The sequence below is a fragment of the Pteropus alecto genome, unplaced genomic scaffold, assembly GCF_000325575.1.
Source record: "Pteropus alecto unplaced genomic scaffold, ASM32557v1 scaffold103, whole genome shotgun sequence".
NCBI classification, from domain to species: domain Eukaryota; kingdom Metazoa; phylum Chordata; class Mammalia; order Chiroptera; family Pteropodidae; genus Pteropus; species Pteropus alecto.
This window is the reverse complement of record NW_006436288.1, coordinates 5,587,595-5,604,958: the sequence shown is the minus strand read 5'-3', so window position 1 is coordinate 5,604,958 and position 17,364 is coordinate 5,587,595. Positions and strand designations below refer to the sequence as shown.

General features: G+C 38.2%; 1 non-coding gene across 1 annotated transcript; it reads left to right on the top strand.

The window, feature by feature from the left end:
- Positions 1-17,077: 17,077 nt before the first annotated feature.
- On the top strand, positions 17,078-17,196 carry LOC112480335. Its single transcript, XR_003046565.1, has one exon. It is a non-coding gene; the product is annotated as a 5S ribosomal RNA (ribosomal RNA).
- The last annotated feature ends 168 nt before the right edge of the window (positions 17,197-17,364 follow it).

The following is a 17,364-nucleotide window of genomic DNA, read 5'->3' as shown; positions in this document are numbered from 1 at the left end:
GTGTGCTTTGTGAGGCAGAGACAGAGATTCTGCAAACTATAATTCCTAGACTCTTTTACCAGTTGGTTTCCAGTTAAATTTTGCCCTAGAGACGGGAAGGTAGGTCAAGGAGACAAACAACGACCTCCTTCCTTTTTTCCTGTTGCTTAGTATTCCTGTCAGTGGCACTTAGTCCCAGCTGCAACAGCTGGTTCCTGCCTCGAGCACTTTTGGCACTGATACCCAACGTCACCTCAGGCCATCAGAGTCACCAGCTGCAACCCAGTCATAATCACTCCTAAGAGGCCTGAGCCCCAGCTGTGCAGGTCACCTACTCTGAGCTTCCAGTTTTTGACAATCTGAACCTCTTCCCTTTCATGTCCCCAGGAATGGGATTGGTAGCAGCCTCCCCAGTAATTATCTCCATGTTAACTCAGTCAGTTCCCCCTTTTGTTTTTTTCTATCCTCTAACACCTCCAGAAACAAGTCTCTATATTAAATTCCCTCTGTTGAAATCTTTATTATGGTTTCTGTTTTTGTGACTAGACAGTGACTAATATACTTTAGTTATATTTTTTTAAATGAATAATAAACTTCTCTACCCTCACAGAGCTCACAAACCAGTTAGGAGATGAAGATAGCCAATAAAGGTACTAGTTTCTCTTCACGACAGTAGACGACCCATCTTTCTTGCTTCTCCCTCCCAAGACTATAATAAAATGACAACGAAGGAATTAAAAGGTATAAACCCCAAGAGAATAAAAGAGAAAGGAGACACATCCACAGAGCATTTCGACCAATTTCAAGGAGTTAGAAGATAGAAGACTTGTAACTGATGAAGCAGGGCAGAGGAAACCACAGCCTGAATACACAGAGAGGTTTCATAAGGATGAAAAGAGTCTGCCCAGTAGAGCCCCAGAAAGACTAGGAACTCAGAAACACCGATTACCATGAAGGGCGAAAATGAGAGACCAGCCTGAACACTGGAACAATTGAATGTGACAGACTGGCTTCCATCCCCATCTCCTTGAGGACAGTGTTCAGCAGTAGACAATCGCCATCCCCTTCCCGACCCCCAGGAAAATGAAAATAATTTATATCCAATAGAATAGAATGAACCATCTTGGGAGAACCAGAAGAGCCAGTGGCAATGTTACTGACTCACAACAAATTCTTCTGGAACTTAGAGAACCCCAGCTAATTACAGGCTCCCTGGCCACATGTTTTAAGATGAAGCCTGCCAGTAAAAAGCCTCCCACGTACCCCAAGATTAACTGTTCTATTGCACAAGTCTTCATTATTTAAAAATCAAACACAGTCACACGTTCAGAATCAAAAATTAAGTAATATAAAAAGAATACAGTCAAAATACTCTCTTACCTTTCCCCACTCATCCAGGTCCCACTTAGCCCCCCACCCCCCAAAAGTCACCTCTCATTTGTTTCTTGGATATCCTTCTAGAGTTTTCACATAAACACAAGAAAATATATTTGTATGTCCCATTTTTCATTAAAATTAGTAAATGATACACACTGGTCAATTTTTTTTTTCCCCCAACATTAGCCATTCTAATAAGTACACAGTGGTATCTCATTGTGGCTTTCATGTGCATATCCCTCATGTTTAATAATGTAGAGCATCTTTTCATGTATTTTTGCCATCTGTATCAGTCTCTTATGGCTGCTGTAACACATTACCACAAACTTGGTGGCTTAAAACAACAGAATTTTGTTCTCTCATAGTTCTGGAGGCCAAAAGTACAAAGTCAGTATCACTGGACAAAATCAAGGTCCCACAGGACTGTGCTCCCTTGGAAGAAGCTGCATTCCTTACAGTCGTTGGCTCCTGGCCCCTTCCTCCAACTTTGTGATTTGGAGATGCTATCTTCTCTCTCTGACTCTTATTTCCTTCTACTTCCATCATATGTGAACAAGGCAGAACTCTGTAACATTTTTATGACCTAGCCTTGGAAGTCAGCTAACATCTTCCACAATACTCCATGGGCCAAGACTGTCAAAAGAAATCCTCACCAAAGACATACAAATGGCCAACAGGTATATGAAATGATACTCAACATCACTCATCATCAGGGAAATGCAAATCAAAACCACAGTGAGATATCACCTAACACCTGTTAGACCCCTCATTAAAAGCCTGGAACTCCCCACAAGGAATACTTGCTACACATAAAAGTTACTCCTTATTTTATACAAATAAGTAAAACATAGAGTAATATAACCAATCATGGAAGTATTGTTCAACGTTCAGAAAAAAAAACAAGAAGAAATGGTTAACTCAAAAGAAATCAGAAAAACATTTTACAGAAGGAAAAAAAAGTTTGGTAAGCAGGGAAAGCTTTTCAGAGAGATGGAAAGTCCTGTGTCATAGAGGAAAGTATATTTTTGAATTATAAAGTTCAAGAGGAGAAATGTGAGAAATGAACTTAAAAAAGATAATAAGAGTCAGATGATCCTTATATATAAGGGTAGGGGCTGGACTTGAGCCCACAGTCCAGTAGTTGAAAATTTAAGTGCCTATAAATTCCAAACAGATCGTGTCAATGAGCAAACTGAGATCATGTAAATGAGAAAAAAGACAGGAAGTGTAGGACCCTGTGGGAAACTGGGGAAATCGTGCCCTTCCAAATGGAACGGTTCAATTATTTTTATACGAACTGTAAGATTAGTGTTGCCAGAGCTTCCAGTTTTTAAATAATAGCAGAATATCCAGATTTTTCTGTCAAATCCTCCAATTCTTAAATGTTGGCAACTATTTCATGTTTTTTCAGGCTCACAGTATGTGGTCCAAAAAAAAATTATACATGTGCTTGAAAGCTGGTTTCAGCCAACGGACCACAAGTTTTCAGGTCTTCTAGATACAACAGGTAACAACCATCAGAACATTTTAAGAAAAAAAGGAGCCATGGCCAAACCCACAGTTTTAAAGATCACTCTGGTGCTAGCATATAGAAAAGACTGACTGGGGGAAAGGTAAATTGAAATTGAACGTAGAGCGATAAACGAAGATTCTTGCAATCAATCATTGGTAATCCATGTGCTGAGAGTCTAAACTAAGGCACTTTTGTCATCGATTATTATTTTTCAATGCAAGTAAGTGAAGTGGTCCTGAGCATTTCCAATATAATTCAACCTCAAATGATCACTAAGAACTTTCTTTTTTCTGTAAATCTTTGGTGTTAGATACACTTTCAGAAACGGAATGGATGTGTCTCTTACTTTGCATAACTTCTATCTTCTTTTCTCATAAATGTACTTGCCAGTAGTAATAAAAGGAAAGGTTGTACATCTGGCTTTATAAAGGCAGTTTGTTGAACCTCTACCCTCTGCTCCCGTATTATATCAATTGGAGAAGCAAACAAAGATATTTTCTGCAAATGGTTCCCATGTGCCCACATCTCTGAATACAAAATAAACAGTGAAGGCCATGAAAACAGAGTGTTTTAAATAGAGCATTCCAGCTGGGAAAATTGTCTGAAAATGAACATTATTTTAACAGTCATTTAAAGATGTGCTTACTCTATCTATTAAATTAACTTTCAAAAAGAAGGAAATTGGGGAAGAGGAAGAGAGAAGAGGTGGGGGGATGGAGAGAGAGACATAGAGTTATCCATCTGTTTTTCCATAATACTAATACTTCCATTTCTATGTGCTTAGATATCAATATATTTTTCCAACACAAAATTAGTGCATCTAGGCAACAAAGAAAATTTTGACCATTTTCAGGATATTTTTAAGGTTTTTCTGAACCAAATCTGTGTAAGGCAGATCAAATGCTTTCCTAGTCACATGTTCTAACCTATTAAGTCAGTAAGAAACAATCGTCCCTAGTTCCACAGAAAGAACCTGTCAGGTACTGGCCAAGCTAAGCCCCATCCAATTCCACGAGTTTGCAGGGTATGCCCAGGTAGCACGTCCATGCCACCTGTCCCCAGAACAAAAAGGAAAAAAGATACTACATCGATATCGCATTTTGTGCCAGGCAGGCTCTGAAGTTAGTCCAGGCTTCAATGATATTATCAGCCATTTGTACCCTGACCGGCACATGAAGTCGTAAGGACTTACGTGCAGGAAGGGGAGCTCTAGCCCGCTTTCCCACCAAGTCCTGGACTCTGTTCCCACTTTTTCCAAGCTTTTTCCTTTTCATAAACATATGTATAGATATGGCCCAGGCACCAGAGACCCTACTCTCATTGCTATAAAATACCCTTTCTCCATGGAGATAAAAGTCAACACTCCCACCTACCACATGTGTTTTGGGTAAGCTTGTTCCTGTTTCTATCTGTGGAGCCTCAGCTTAAAAATGGTATAGTTCCCATCACTGAGACCAGTGTAAAGGGGAATTTAAATTCCTGGGAATCCTTCTGGAGTTGTGACAAAGGGAGACGTGTTCCAGATATTCTGAGTTGAACACTGGAACACATTTTCTCTTAGAAATAATCATTAGCTTCCCAGGCAAGTTCATAAAATCCTATTTAACCCAGAAAATCTAGACATTTCTATTTAACCCATCGGCCCTGTTGCCATTCCTCCCCAAGTTGTTTTTCTTTTTTAACGGAGTAGCATGGATATAACCCTCCTTTCCCAAATTCTCCAATCTTCTCCATTCAAATTTACAACATTCCATTTGTGTGATCCGCCAGACATTAAAAATTTATGTAGGCTCAGCTGATGAGTTTTGTAGTTCCAGTACTGCCCGCCCACCTCAGACCACTGACAGTGTGGGTATATTCCACAGCTTTCCTTTCCTCCTATCTTTCAGCTTTCATGGTAAATGAAAGTTTAAGGCCTCTTATTTTAAATGATGGTCTGCCAAAGACAGGTCCATTTATACACGTAAATTTTATAGGTGTTATTAATTGATAAATGGAAAATGATTATATGTTTACTAGATGGAGTTGAGAAAATTGCTCACTGTATGGGGAAAAACGACTCATTCTTCTGGATCTTAAGATTCCTCTCCCCCATGTTACTGGAGAGAAGAGCAAAAACAGAGACGTGCATGGGACCCTTGAAATGTACAGACTAGACTATTTGAATAGAGCTTGTCAAAGTCTCAGGGTGTGGGCAGGTGACCTCTTAAAGTACAATTCACACATAGCACATGATGTGCCCTTGAAGGAAGATAAATGATCTACAAGCATCAGCTTGGCTCCCACTGGCTTCAAGGTAGCTACCAGCAACACTCATCAAGCCGATAATGCTGACCCAACTCCTCTCCACTTGAACATCTCCCCACGTGAGGCCCTCTCACCCCTCAACTGTGATCTCCTATAAGCAACACCCTAACCTCCCTAGTCCAGTTGTCCTTCTCTGGTCCCTCGAGGTTACAAATGAGGCCATCTTATTCTTCCTCAAGTTGCTTGCTAACTCTATAGCAATAGTATAAACTCTGTGTCTAGATTCCTTCAGGTCCTCTCTTTCAACCCTCAAAACCCTGAATGGAGGAAGTAAAGGGGGGAACCCTAATATTCAGTTATTTCTTGCTCTCTTCTTCTCAAGGCAACTAGGATGCCTTGGAATAACATGGGGGAAGTAATACAAGGAAGTGAGGAACAAAGAGCCCAAAGATTATTGTTTCTAGATATTATGTGGCTGCACATCTGTAAACCAGCACTATCCTTATATGACCATAAAAAGTAAGAGCTCACTTAAAAAAAAGATGGGGAAAGTCTCTGATTGGTCCAACTAATTTCTCCCATCCCTGATGAACATTCTGGCTAGGAAAGTGGGGTACTGTGAGAGGCCCATCCTGTGGTAAAGTAAGTCCACCTCACCCAAACCACATATTCGAGCTAAGAAAGCATCAACAATTCTCCAAAAGAAAGTGGATGCACTTTTCAAAGCAAGTAAAAGAATATATGTTCTGTGCTGTGTTTTGAGAAAGTTTCTCAAAAATGATTCTAGCTCCTGCAGTGCCCCCAGTGATCCCGGGGGATCTGTCTCTTGCTCCATCAGTGTTTGGACGGAACAGACCCGGGGACAACCCCTTCTTCCACCCTCCACTCTCCTCCCTCCTTTCCGGTCGCAACCTCCGGCCCATCTTCTCTGCCATCCTCTGCCTCCGGGACCAGCCAACATCTTTTTCTGTGCTTAGCTTCTTACCGCCCTCCACCCATGAGCTGGCTCCCAGATTCCTCAGAATTATTCCACGGAGGTGCAGGTGGCCGTCAACCGCCTGGTCACCTGGCCCCGGCGGGCCTCGTTCACCTACCTCCCTGGGGGACCTGTTTGCGCCGCCGCCTCGTGGCTCTGCAGGGCGAGGGCCTCCACCTCCGCGAGCCGGCGGGGCCCAAGCGGGAGGTGCCCAGCGTCTCTCGAAGCTGCGAAACGAGCGCTGCACGGGCCGCCGTCCCCTTCCAGGTCTTGCAGAAGGCCACCCAAAAGAAGTGGGGTAAAACCCGGGATGCCATGGAAGCCCGGGTGGTCCCGGAGAAGAACCCGACCCGGGTCCTTGTGGATCCGCACGCCCCGTCCTGTACCCCGCAGACCCCCAGCTCTGTGACTTCCGGGGGAAGCTTTCTAAATGAGGAAGCGAAACTCATCAAGAAGACAGTGGCCACCTGCCTAACTCCGCCTGCTGGGCGGCCTCCATACTGGGCCCTGCGAGGAGCTCCTGGAAAGCCTCACTCTCAAACACGACTAGGAGCCTCTGCACCCCCTGGTGACAGGGCTTCTGCCTGACCATCTCCCTGCCTGCAGCCACTAGGCAGTTCTTTAACCACTCGAGCCCTCTCCTGAGCCCTGGGCCACATGGAAACAATAAAGCTTTTAGCAGCCAAAAAAAAAATCTAGCCTGCAAACTATTTGGTTCAAGAAGTTTCTTTCGACACACTATATACTCTAAAATCCAATAATTCCAGAAATTTGGTGACTCGGTGACCGCATTTAAACCATTCTTTGCCCTCAGTCAGAGAATGCACCAGACTCAGTTAGAATCAATCCCTTCAAGTCTTAAAATCCTCAAAATGCAGGTCAGCTTCACCAATAAGGAGGAAGGCCTTGGTTACCCTGGAACTGGAAGGAGAATTCTTGGAACTGAACTTATTTCCTAGCAGAGATCCCATCCACATCCCCTTCCATAGAATACAGGAGAAAATGGCATCTGGAGCTCAGTGGTGTTATACTGAAATGCCTGAAGCCAAAAGAACCAGTTGATGTTCTTCTTAATAAAGAAAAGCAAAAGAGCTTTCTGAATAGTCCATAAAAATGGACACGATATCGTCTCTAAGAGTCCCTGAATGTTCGTAATTCTACTAATACTTTTACTGGTGAAACTAGTGTCTGATTCCCATGATTAACAGCAATGAATGATTACTTGGAAGTTGATCAAGGCCCTGAACAAACAAGAAAAGAAGATCAAGTAAGTATTTGCAGCACTCGTGACATGTAAAAAGAGAATTTGAGGACATGCTTAAAAATAAAATTCATTACTATATGCAGCTCTAGGAAGACTTGACAGAATTTATAGCTCTATGACTATTCTACACAGCCAGTTCAACTTAGACTTTAGGAGATCTTGTTCTGTAGGGATATAAAAGGTGTGGTAAATTTCAAAAAAATGGCCTCAAATTCTTCCCCTCCAATCAAAAGGTAAAGTCTGTGTATTCACTCTTGAATCTGGGTAGGTTAGGTGACTTGCTTTAGCCAATGTAATGCAAGCAGAAGCTTAAAGAGTGCTTTCACAATCGAGTTTGTCCTGTGCTGCTCTTGCAATTCCGCCCCCATGTGAACAAACCTGGACTATTTTGCTGGAGGATAACAGACGTGTGACCCAGTCACCTCAGATAGACAGCTGATTTTATGATGAATTTCCAAAGCTGAAACTAAATACTTTGTGTTTCAACTGTCATTGTCTAGGCCACGGGAAAAAAAAGAAAAAAAAAAAGCTCTCCGTCTTGCTAAAAGGAATATGATATTGACTCAGGTGACATACATAAAAAAATAGGATTTTAAATTTATTTTTTATTATTGAATTTGTTTTCATTAAACAGTATATTAGTCTCCTAGGGCTTGCATAACAAAATACCACTGGCTGGAAGGCTTGAACAACAGTTTATTTTCTCACAGTGTTGGAGGCTAGAAGTCTAAGATAAAGGTGCTGTCAGGATTAGTTTTGTGAGGTCTTTCTGGCACAAGCTGCCTTCTCACTGTGCCCTCGTGTGGCCTGGCCTCTGTGCACAGGTGCAGAAAGGGAGCAATCTCTGCTATCTCTTCCTTTCCTTATATCACACCAATCCTATCAAATTAGTGCCCAACCTTTCTGACCTCATTTAAACTTCATTACCTACAGAAAGGCTTTTTCTCCAAATACAGTCACATTGGGGATTAGGACTTCGGGTTATGAATTTCGGGGAACATAATTCAGACCAGAACATTAATTTTTAAATTTCAATAATAATTATTTATAAAAATATTTACTGGTACTTTTCCATGTAGGCTAATTTATACAAAGTGGTTTATGCATATTATCTCATTTGATATTCACAGCAACCATCAAAGATAGGTATTCCCATTAAAGATGAGATAACTGAGGCTTAAAAAATTTAAGACACTTGCCCAAAGAGGCACAAATGGTAGGCAATAGAGTTGGTTCGAATTCGGGTCTGCCTGACTCTGGAATCTGAGATCTCGACTATTATGCCACACTGCTTCCATTTTAAACTGTTTTCATATACATTATTTAGACTGAAATATTAAAAGAACAATAATTTCCTAGAGAATGAAAATATAAAGATGTGTGAATGATTATGTAGATAAGCAGAACCAGCAAATCATGCTGAAAAAATCTGAATTCTTATTCAATCTAATCCAAATTCTTCAATCTAGGATTCTGTCTTCCAAAATTCTCCCAACCCTACATTTCTAGTCATATTTCGTTACACTTCACTATCATCACCTCCACCACTATCTCCTCCGAAAGGTCTCCTGCATTCCAGTAATAGATCCCCCTTCTCACTACATTCGGTTTTCTCTCTTCTGCTTTCTCTGCCTGGAATTCCTCTCTCCCCTTCTTCATGTTAGTCCAAATCCAGTGACACCTTTTCTGGGAAGCCTGTCTGGTCTGCTTTCTCCCTCAGATTCCTCAGGTTTTTGAACTTGTGTTAGTGTCAATCTTCCTTATTGTCTATTTTCTTATATTTTTCTGGTTCACCCATTAGATTTTGAATTCTGGGAGTTCTGGGAGGGGAATTAGCAGTATATATATTTGGAAGTCATTTAACCTTTTAAGCCTCAGTTTCCTCCTCTGTAAAATGGAGATAACAACACTACTGATAAAAGGCAGCCTCAGGCTGAAGTTCAGATTAAGAGGGTGGCTGTTATTGTGCCCAGACAGAAAAAGACAAATACCAGATGATTTCACTTATACATGGAATCTAAAGAACAAAATAAACGAACAAACAAAATGAAAACAGATTCATGATACAGAAAAAAACTGCTGATTGCCAGATGGGAGGAGGGTTAAGGGGCCCTGTGGAACGGTGAAGGGATCAAAAAGTAGGAATTGGTAGTTACAAAATAGTCATGGGGATGTGAAGTACGGCATAGGGAATATAGTCAATAACATAATAATAACCGTGTATAGTGCCAGGTGGGGACTAGACTAAGAGGAGGAATCACTTCATAAATTATATAAATGTTTAACCATTATGCTGTACACCTGAAACTAATATAAAATAAAATTGAATATCAACTCTAATTGAAAAATAAAAATTTTTTAAAAAGAGCGTGGCTGTAAGATTCTTTGTTAAACCTCAGAAATATTTAAGTTGATGCCTCAGAGATCTCAGATGGACCATAGAACTACTAAGAATCTTAACAGCGTTGCTCCCACCACACCCTGTGTCCCAGCATGAAGGGATTTGTGTGGTTTTCATCTAAAGGAGCAAATCATAACTTGAGACACAAGTTCTGTAGAAGCACAAGTTATGTAGGAAGTGTGTAGGAAGCTTACAAAGTTTTTTAAAGCTTGGACTAAATAGTCAAAGGCAGTTCTAAATACAAAGAAGCTTCTAGGCAGAAATCAAGCCAAGAATGTTAGATGCAGGCACACACCATTTCTTATGAAAAAGGAAGTGTGACTCAGAGGGTATATCCAGAACTCAGAATTATACACTGGATACCTGAGTAACTTATCTTTTTTAACAGGGCTCTCCTCCTAAGGAACCATACCCAAGAATCTCAGCCACACTCTGTCTTAACTCAGCTGCTATAACAAAATACCATAAATTAAGTGGCTTATCAACAACCAAAATTTATTTCTCACTGTTCCAAAGAACGGAACTCTGAGATCATGATGCCAACATGGTCAGGTTCTGGTGAAAGCCCTCTTCTGGGTTACAGACAGCTGACCTCTCATTGTATCCTCACAAGGCAGAAAAAGAATGAGCTTGCTCTCTGGCCTCTTCTTAGAGAGGCACAAATCTCATTCTTGAGGGCTCCACCTTATGACTTAATTACTCACCTCGATATACCAACACACTGGAAATTAGATTTCTAAATAGGAATTTGGGGGATGCAAATTCAGTCCATAACACACCTAAATCTAACTGGATAAAGAAATACTAAAATCTGAGCCCATGCTAGATTAAGTTGAAACTTTTGAGGGATGGCTGACTGTATTCTGTTTGTGAGAGGGATGTGAATTTTTGTTCCAGAGGTTTGCTTGTGGTAGATAGTTTCCGATATGGCCATCATCAATTCCTTCCCTCCCTGTGTGCATAGGCCACATCTCAAGAGGTAGAGTTAATTTCCTATTCCCTTGAATCTAGGCTAATCCTATGCCTGTTTTCAACTATAGGGTATAACAGAGGTGATATTTGGGGACTTACAAGCCTAAGCCTTAAAAGAACTGGCTAATCATACTCTCTTCCTCTTGAAGCACAGGAACCATGAAGCCCAAACCATGTGGAAAGGCCAGATTAAAGAGAATCAAAGTCAACCAACCCAGCTGAGCTCCAGGCCAACAGCTAGCACAACGAAAAAGTTATCTTAGATGTTCTAGACTATTTGAATCTTTAGATGCCTATAGCCTAAATCAACATTACATGGAGCAGAAGAATCTCCAAATGATCCTAGTCAAGCCAAAGAATCATGAGCGATAATAAAACATTTTTTATAAGACACTAAGTTTTGAAGTGGTTTATTATGCAGCAATAAATAACTGAACTAATTCTCAGACGACAAGGAATATGAACATAGTATTTAATAATAATGTAGAAAATTAAGTTAGTTCATATGAGTGGAAACACTGTAAAGATCATCTATTTTAAACAAATATGTTCTTCACTCCAGGACAGAAAATGTAGGCTTTACAGTGAGTTCATGAAAAGACAATTCTAGAACCCATCTCTCCTACCTTACTCATCTGTTGAGACCTTAAGGCAAAATCATTGAACAGACCTATGTTCTCAAAATCACAGTCACATTTCAGAATTACCCTTGAACATGATATAAAATGCAGTTTTATTGTTTTGGAAAAAAAGGAGGCAGCAATTTTTTAGAAATCAATGTAGAGTTTCTAAGAGGACATTTCTGTGACTATGTGATATGTATGAAGCAATATTTGATCAATTTATTCAGATGAAAGATTTAGAGAATGTCTCTCTTCATATAAAACTTCAGAAGAGAAAAGGTTTATTGAAGAGAAAAAATTGTTCATCAAAAAATATTTTCTATAAAGAACAGGAAAGATCTGGCTGTTGTTCATAGTCATTTTTCAGGTGGCAAGGAGATCTGGAGACCATATGTTGCAATTCAAGGTGAGGAGAATGGTCGTAGAGGGTGAAGTCTTAAAACAGCTATTCTTTAAACAGCAATTCAAACTAAAGCTACCTAAAACGGTGGTCTCTAGGAAATCATTCATTCTCTTACCCTTTGAAGGACCATGAAACAGGCACTCTTTTTCTCAAAAATTTTTATGATTAATTCTCAAGCAGGTTTACAAACATGACCTCATCTGCTCACCTTTGATTTCTCTGAAAACTATGCTATTCTTTGGGAGTATAAACCATAGAATTTGTAGTCCTTTCAACTGAACTGTTGTCTTTTAAAATGAATACATTTTAAAAGCTTAGGCGGAAAAACATTTGGCAACAAAAGTTTGATATTATTTTACATGTTGAACAAATGAGACACAATGGGGGGAAATGTGACCTTTTCACTGTCATACCATTGCAAATTCTTAAAGAAACTTGACAAAATTCAATATTTTCAGTTTAAATGACACCACGTGTCATATTACATAGGTATTTGACTGACTTGCTCAGTGTTACTAGCCAAAATATCAAAATCTAGGAGAAAAATAAAATGTTTAAAAGGATGATATATCTATTTTTTAGTAAATATATTACCATTATTTGTACTATAGTAAGAAACTACAAGCTTTGAACAAATTGCATGCTTAGATGTGGCTCCTTGCCAAGAAGTATTTGGTATTAATTGCTAATTTAAGCCAAAATTAAGTCAATTCATCACTTAAGTGGTCTTCAAAGACCACCTCCTTCATTCTTCACAGGCCTTCATGAGTTCTGCTTTAAATTTTTTATTTTTCTTTGTTTCTAGATCTTAGAATCTCTTTTCATGTGAAATCTTCTTATATATCCCTCTCTGTCCCTTTTCTCTTCATAAAAATTATTTAAACTTATAACCAGGACCTTGTGCCTTTACAGTACATCACACCATTTTTATCACCATCAAAGGGGGTATGGTTTCAACTATAACGATGGGAAGTTTAATTGTGATTTTTCTCAACAAAAGATGAGAATACTGAGTCTCCAATAAACAAGATATTTAGGCACAGAACACGAAATCTTCCAAATCAGCATTCTTATGAATTAAAAGATTAATCTGATGTTTGAAAGAACTTTTCTCTGAAGTACATATAAATTAAACAGAAGGGGAAAGAATTAAATAAAATCATTTTAGGTTTTATTGAAACAATTTTGACAGCTATTTAGCTATCATGTCTATTGACATTATAATATCTATTGGTTCTTCTCAGAAAGAAAATATCTTCTTCAATTTATCTTTTTAAAAATACACATCAGTATCAAAGTAACAAATCTTTTTAATGATAGTTTTATTATTAAATTTTATTTTTAAAAGTATACTAATAACCAATTCTAGTTAAGTCCTATTACTTACATTTTTATAATCTTTTCAAAATGTAGATGTTTTTACATAAACTTGATCTTTATTGATAAAAATTATCTTTTAAATTTTTTACTTAAAATTCATACACACATGGTCTTTATAACTATCATTTCTAATCACTGTAAAATAGTCCACTAAATTAGTAGAATATAAATTGCTTAATTTTCCCTCTTTTCGATGTATCTTTTATTTCTATAGTAAATAGAGAAGTTAAGATAATCACTCTAAAAATAGTATATTCTTTGGAATTATTTTCATAGAAAAATTCTCAGAATTATGATGACTGGGGAAAAGATGTCTAAAATTTCTGCGGCACAGTATTTATTGCCAAATTACTCTTTTGAAGTGATTAAACCAATTTAAGGTGGCTCCAAGAAACAGTGATTTGCCAGTTTCTCCAAAGTCTTATCAGTGCTGAATTTTCAAATGTTTAAATATTTTGTTATATCATTCTTAATTTGCTTTCCTTTTACCAATTTTTAAATGTTAGATTAATATTCTATATTATCTTGGGCATTCTCTTCTGTACTACCATTTCACAGTCTATTTTTTCTTTGAGGCTATAATACTTTCCTTAAACATATTTTTTTAATAAATGTTTTTGATATTAGGCTTTACTTAATTATTTATCATATATGTTTGCCACTTTATTTTTTTTTTACTTCCATTGCACGAAAGTTTTATCTGTGCACCTAAAAGGAAAGAGAATCTCATATTACGCTAAGCACAGCACTTTTAATTTTTAAACAATTTTTCTTAAATATTTAACACTCTAATTAATGGGTAGCCATTTAATCAACTGTTTTACTTAACCTAGTTCACACCAGGCAATTCTTTCAACTATATTAGAGAGGTATTCTCTAGTTTTTGACAGTGAACAAGTCAACAAGGTGTACCCACCCTAAAGAGAAGCTAAAAAACAAACAAACAAACAAAAAAACAAAAACAAAAAGAAAGATCTTCAGTTCCCCTGCAGATCCTACAGAGATGGAGGAGATCCAGAAGTCTCCATGGCCCCCAAGAAGGTAGGCACAGATGCGTCTACCTGACAGAAGGCCATCTGTAGAGCAGAGGTACACACACTACAAAACTATGGCATGGACCTCCTGACTTAAGTAAAAGAGGACACAGAGCCATCATTTTTGCAAGTTGTTTAGTGAGAATCAAATACACCGGCAGACTTGCCATTTGCTCCCCAGTAAAACAAGCCAAGGAAAGACCAAGAAAGGAAGTGTCCCCTCCTCAGCTGTGTCAAAAGGTGATTGTGTCAGCCCTGGGGAGTTTAGAATCAGGACCTAGATGAGAGAAAAGGAGAACATCTTGAGAAAGAGCCATGTCTGTACTAAAATTATTTAAACTGAAGCTGACTTAAAAATGACGAGATTGGACTCAGGAAAATGAAAAGTATGAAACTGACTGGACCAAGTTGAATACCATTAGGCTGGCCGAGCGCTCAGCCTGGTCAGAAATCAGTCATTCTAGATTTTAACTATGTCTTAAATGTCACCCAAAACGCCAACTTTGAACGCACTGGAGACCATCACTGTGTTAACTTCTACTCAGGTTTCTTCATGTCTATGCAGGCCTTGAACTACAGCTTTTGCAGCCATCTCTAGGGTATGCTGCATAGGTAGTAATTCTGCACCAGTCTTTTTGTTGTTGTTAACTCAGACTTGCACATGGCCTCTCCTATTAAAAAAAAAAAAAAAAATTATACAGGGGAGTAGACTTACCCTAGAACACATTAACCCAATTCATCAAATGCCAGACGAGGCTCAGATGCTTCTGCTCAGTGCTTGTTCTTGTCAGAAAGTCACAGAAAGCTGTGCAGTAAACAAGTAACATATGCCATAATAATTATTTAAGCTTTTAAGGCTTATGGTAAGTTTTAGACACCTTTGTTTAAATTTAAAAAAAAATAAAATTCTGGTGAGATGAAGTAATTATCTTTAAAAGTAGAAATGAATCGTTGCTTTAAAAGTGAATTTAATGAGAAAATATAATAAGTAAAATAAAACTGCCTCACACTGAAAAAAAAGTGCCAACTTGGCACTAAGTGGTATTCAAGTAATGGTCAACCACACCACTGCAGCAATGATATATGAAATGAAAGCAACTGCCTATAAGTTTCACATGAAATCTTTTGAAGGCAAGAAAATATGATGAGAACTATCTGTCACCCAATTGCATTTTAATGTGACTAAAACTGCTCAACTTCTACTTCATGTAGTGAAATCTCACAGTCTTTACTTCTGCTAAATTCCATGATTTTGAAACAAAACACAAAAGTTCCAAAAGGAGCTCAGATGCTCCTGCCTGATAGAACTCCTTAGTGTCATCAGCAAAAATTTTATGTCAACAAAAGTTAAACCTGACAATGACAGCTCCTTAACAGGACCAAAGTTAGAAATGAAGTAAAGACAAATTCTATCAGCAAGAGCTTATTAAAGTTGGGGCTATGTTAAATAAGCAGACATTTACAAAAACATAATTACCCTCCTTTTCTGCTGGCACTTAAGATGAGACAAGTGCAAGTCACTTAGCATCTTTGGCTCAAGGAAATTACATACCAGGTGTGCCCTGAGGTATTGAGAAAACCAAAAATGCCCTCACATGTTTCCTAATATCCTTGAGGGCCCATACTATGCTGGTTAGCATCACTGATCGAACCCCAAAATACACATTCAAAATATATATCTGGTGAATTCCTTTAAAGCTCAGGTTTTATGATTCAGCTGAATGAAAGTGTGTATTTGCTGATCTCTCTGTTTTGCTTGTTTTCCCACAGAATCACACAATGACCACAAGGACGATTTATTAGACAAAACAAAACTGGAGAAAAAAAATGAAGTTTTTAGATAAGATTATAATGTGCCATTAAGTGACTTGACAAAAATATAGCCGTATCTGTTCTGATGATGTGACAAGAGCTGCTCAGACGAAGTGGTTGCTGACATATGCTTGTGGTCTCTATGCTTATGCTAAACAGTTGTTTATGAATCATTATAAAGAAGTTGGATAAAGTCATAAAAATTGTCAAATATATTAAGGCATACTCTTTAAAGTGGAGACTTTCAGAGTTATTTTAATGATAGGGGTGGTAAATTCCAGAATGTATGTTTTCACATTGAAATTTTTAGTAGTTTTAAGACAAGGTTCTGAAACAGATATTTCAAATAAAATATAAAAAAATTTTGTTTTAAAAACTCTTTAATTAAACATCTCTCAAATGTAATTTAGTCATTCCAGCTGGACTATCGATATATGATTTTTAACCAGTTGAATGGGCTCATTTTGTCAGTTCATGGCCTCCACACTGCTGCTCACAACAGCAGAGAAAGTGTCAGCAACAAAATTGAAACTCAGTTTAGACTCAAAATACAAAATAACACTATTTTTACTCTTTTGAAATTTTGAGGGAATGTCAGATTAAGTATGCCACTAACAAGACGTTTTTAAATCGAACCACTGAGAAACTCAGGGTATTATGACATTTAAAAATACAGTGTCAGCCAAATATAATGGTGATTTAAGCTTCTTCAGGAGTCAACTCCTTTTAAAAAGTGAACCCTCTCGAGTAAGGAAGGAGAGTGTTTTTTAGGATATTCTCAATATTATCACATTGATACATACTCCTATTGCGGTTCTATCAGACCTCAAGATCGGTTAAACTGAGGGAATTGTGATTGAGATGGCAAGGTGACATGCTTAAAATTTTTTCAATTATAATTTTAAAATTTCTTAATCATGTGGACCAGGATTTCTCTTTATATTGTGCTACAAAACAAAATACAGAAATAAATTAGATACTGATGTTAATGGAACACTGTAATTGTTAACCTTTAACTCTTACTGTAGAATTACATCCCCCAAAATATGTTGAAATTCTTACACCCAGTACCTTATTTTAAAAGTAGGGTCTTTGAGTCTACAGCCATGCCACCCTGAACAAGCCGGATCCCATCTGATCTCGGAAGCTAAGCAGGGTTGGGCCTGGTTAGTGCTTGGATGGGAGACCACCTAGGAAGACCAGGTGCTGTAGGCATAAAAAATAAAAAATAAGGGATTGTAAGCTGACAAGGTCCTTGCAATCTGTGAGGTCAACCAAGGGTTGCCTCACCTAAAAAATAAATAAAAATAAAAATAGGGCCTTTGCAGACATAATCAAGTTAAGATAAAATCATACTTGAGTCAGATGGGCCCTAGGCCAAAT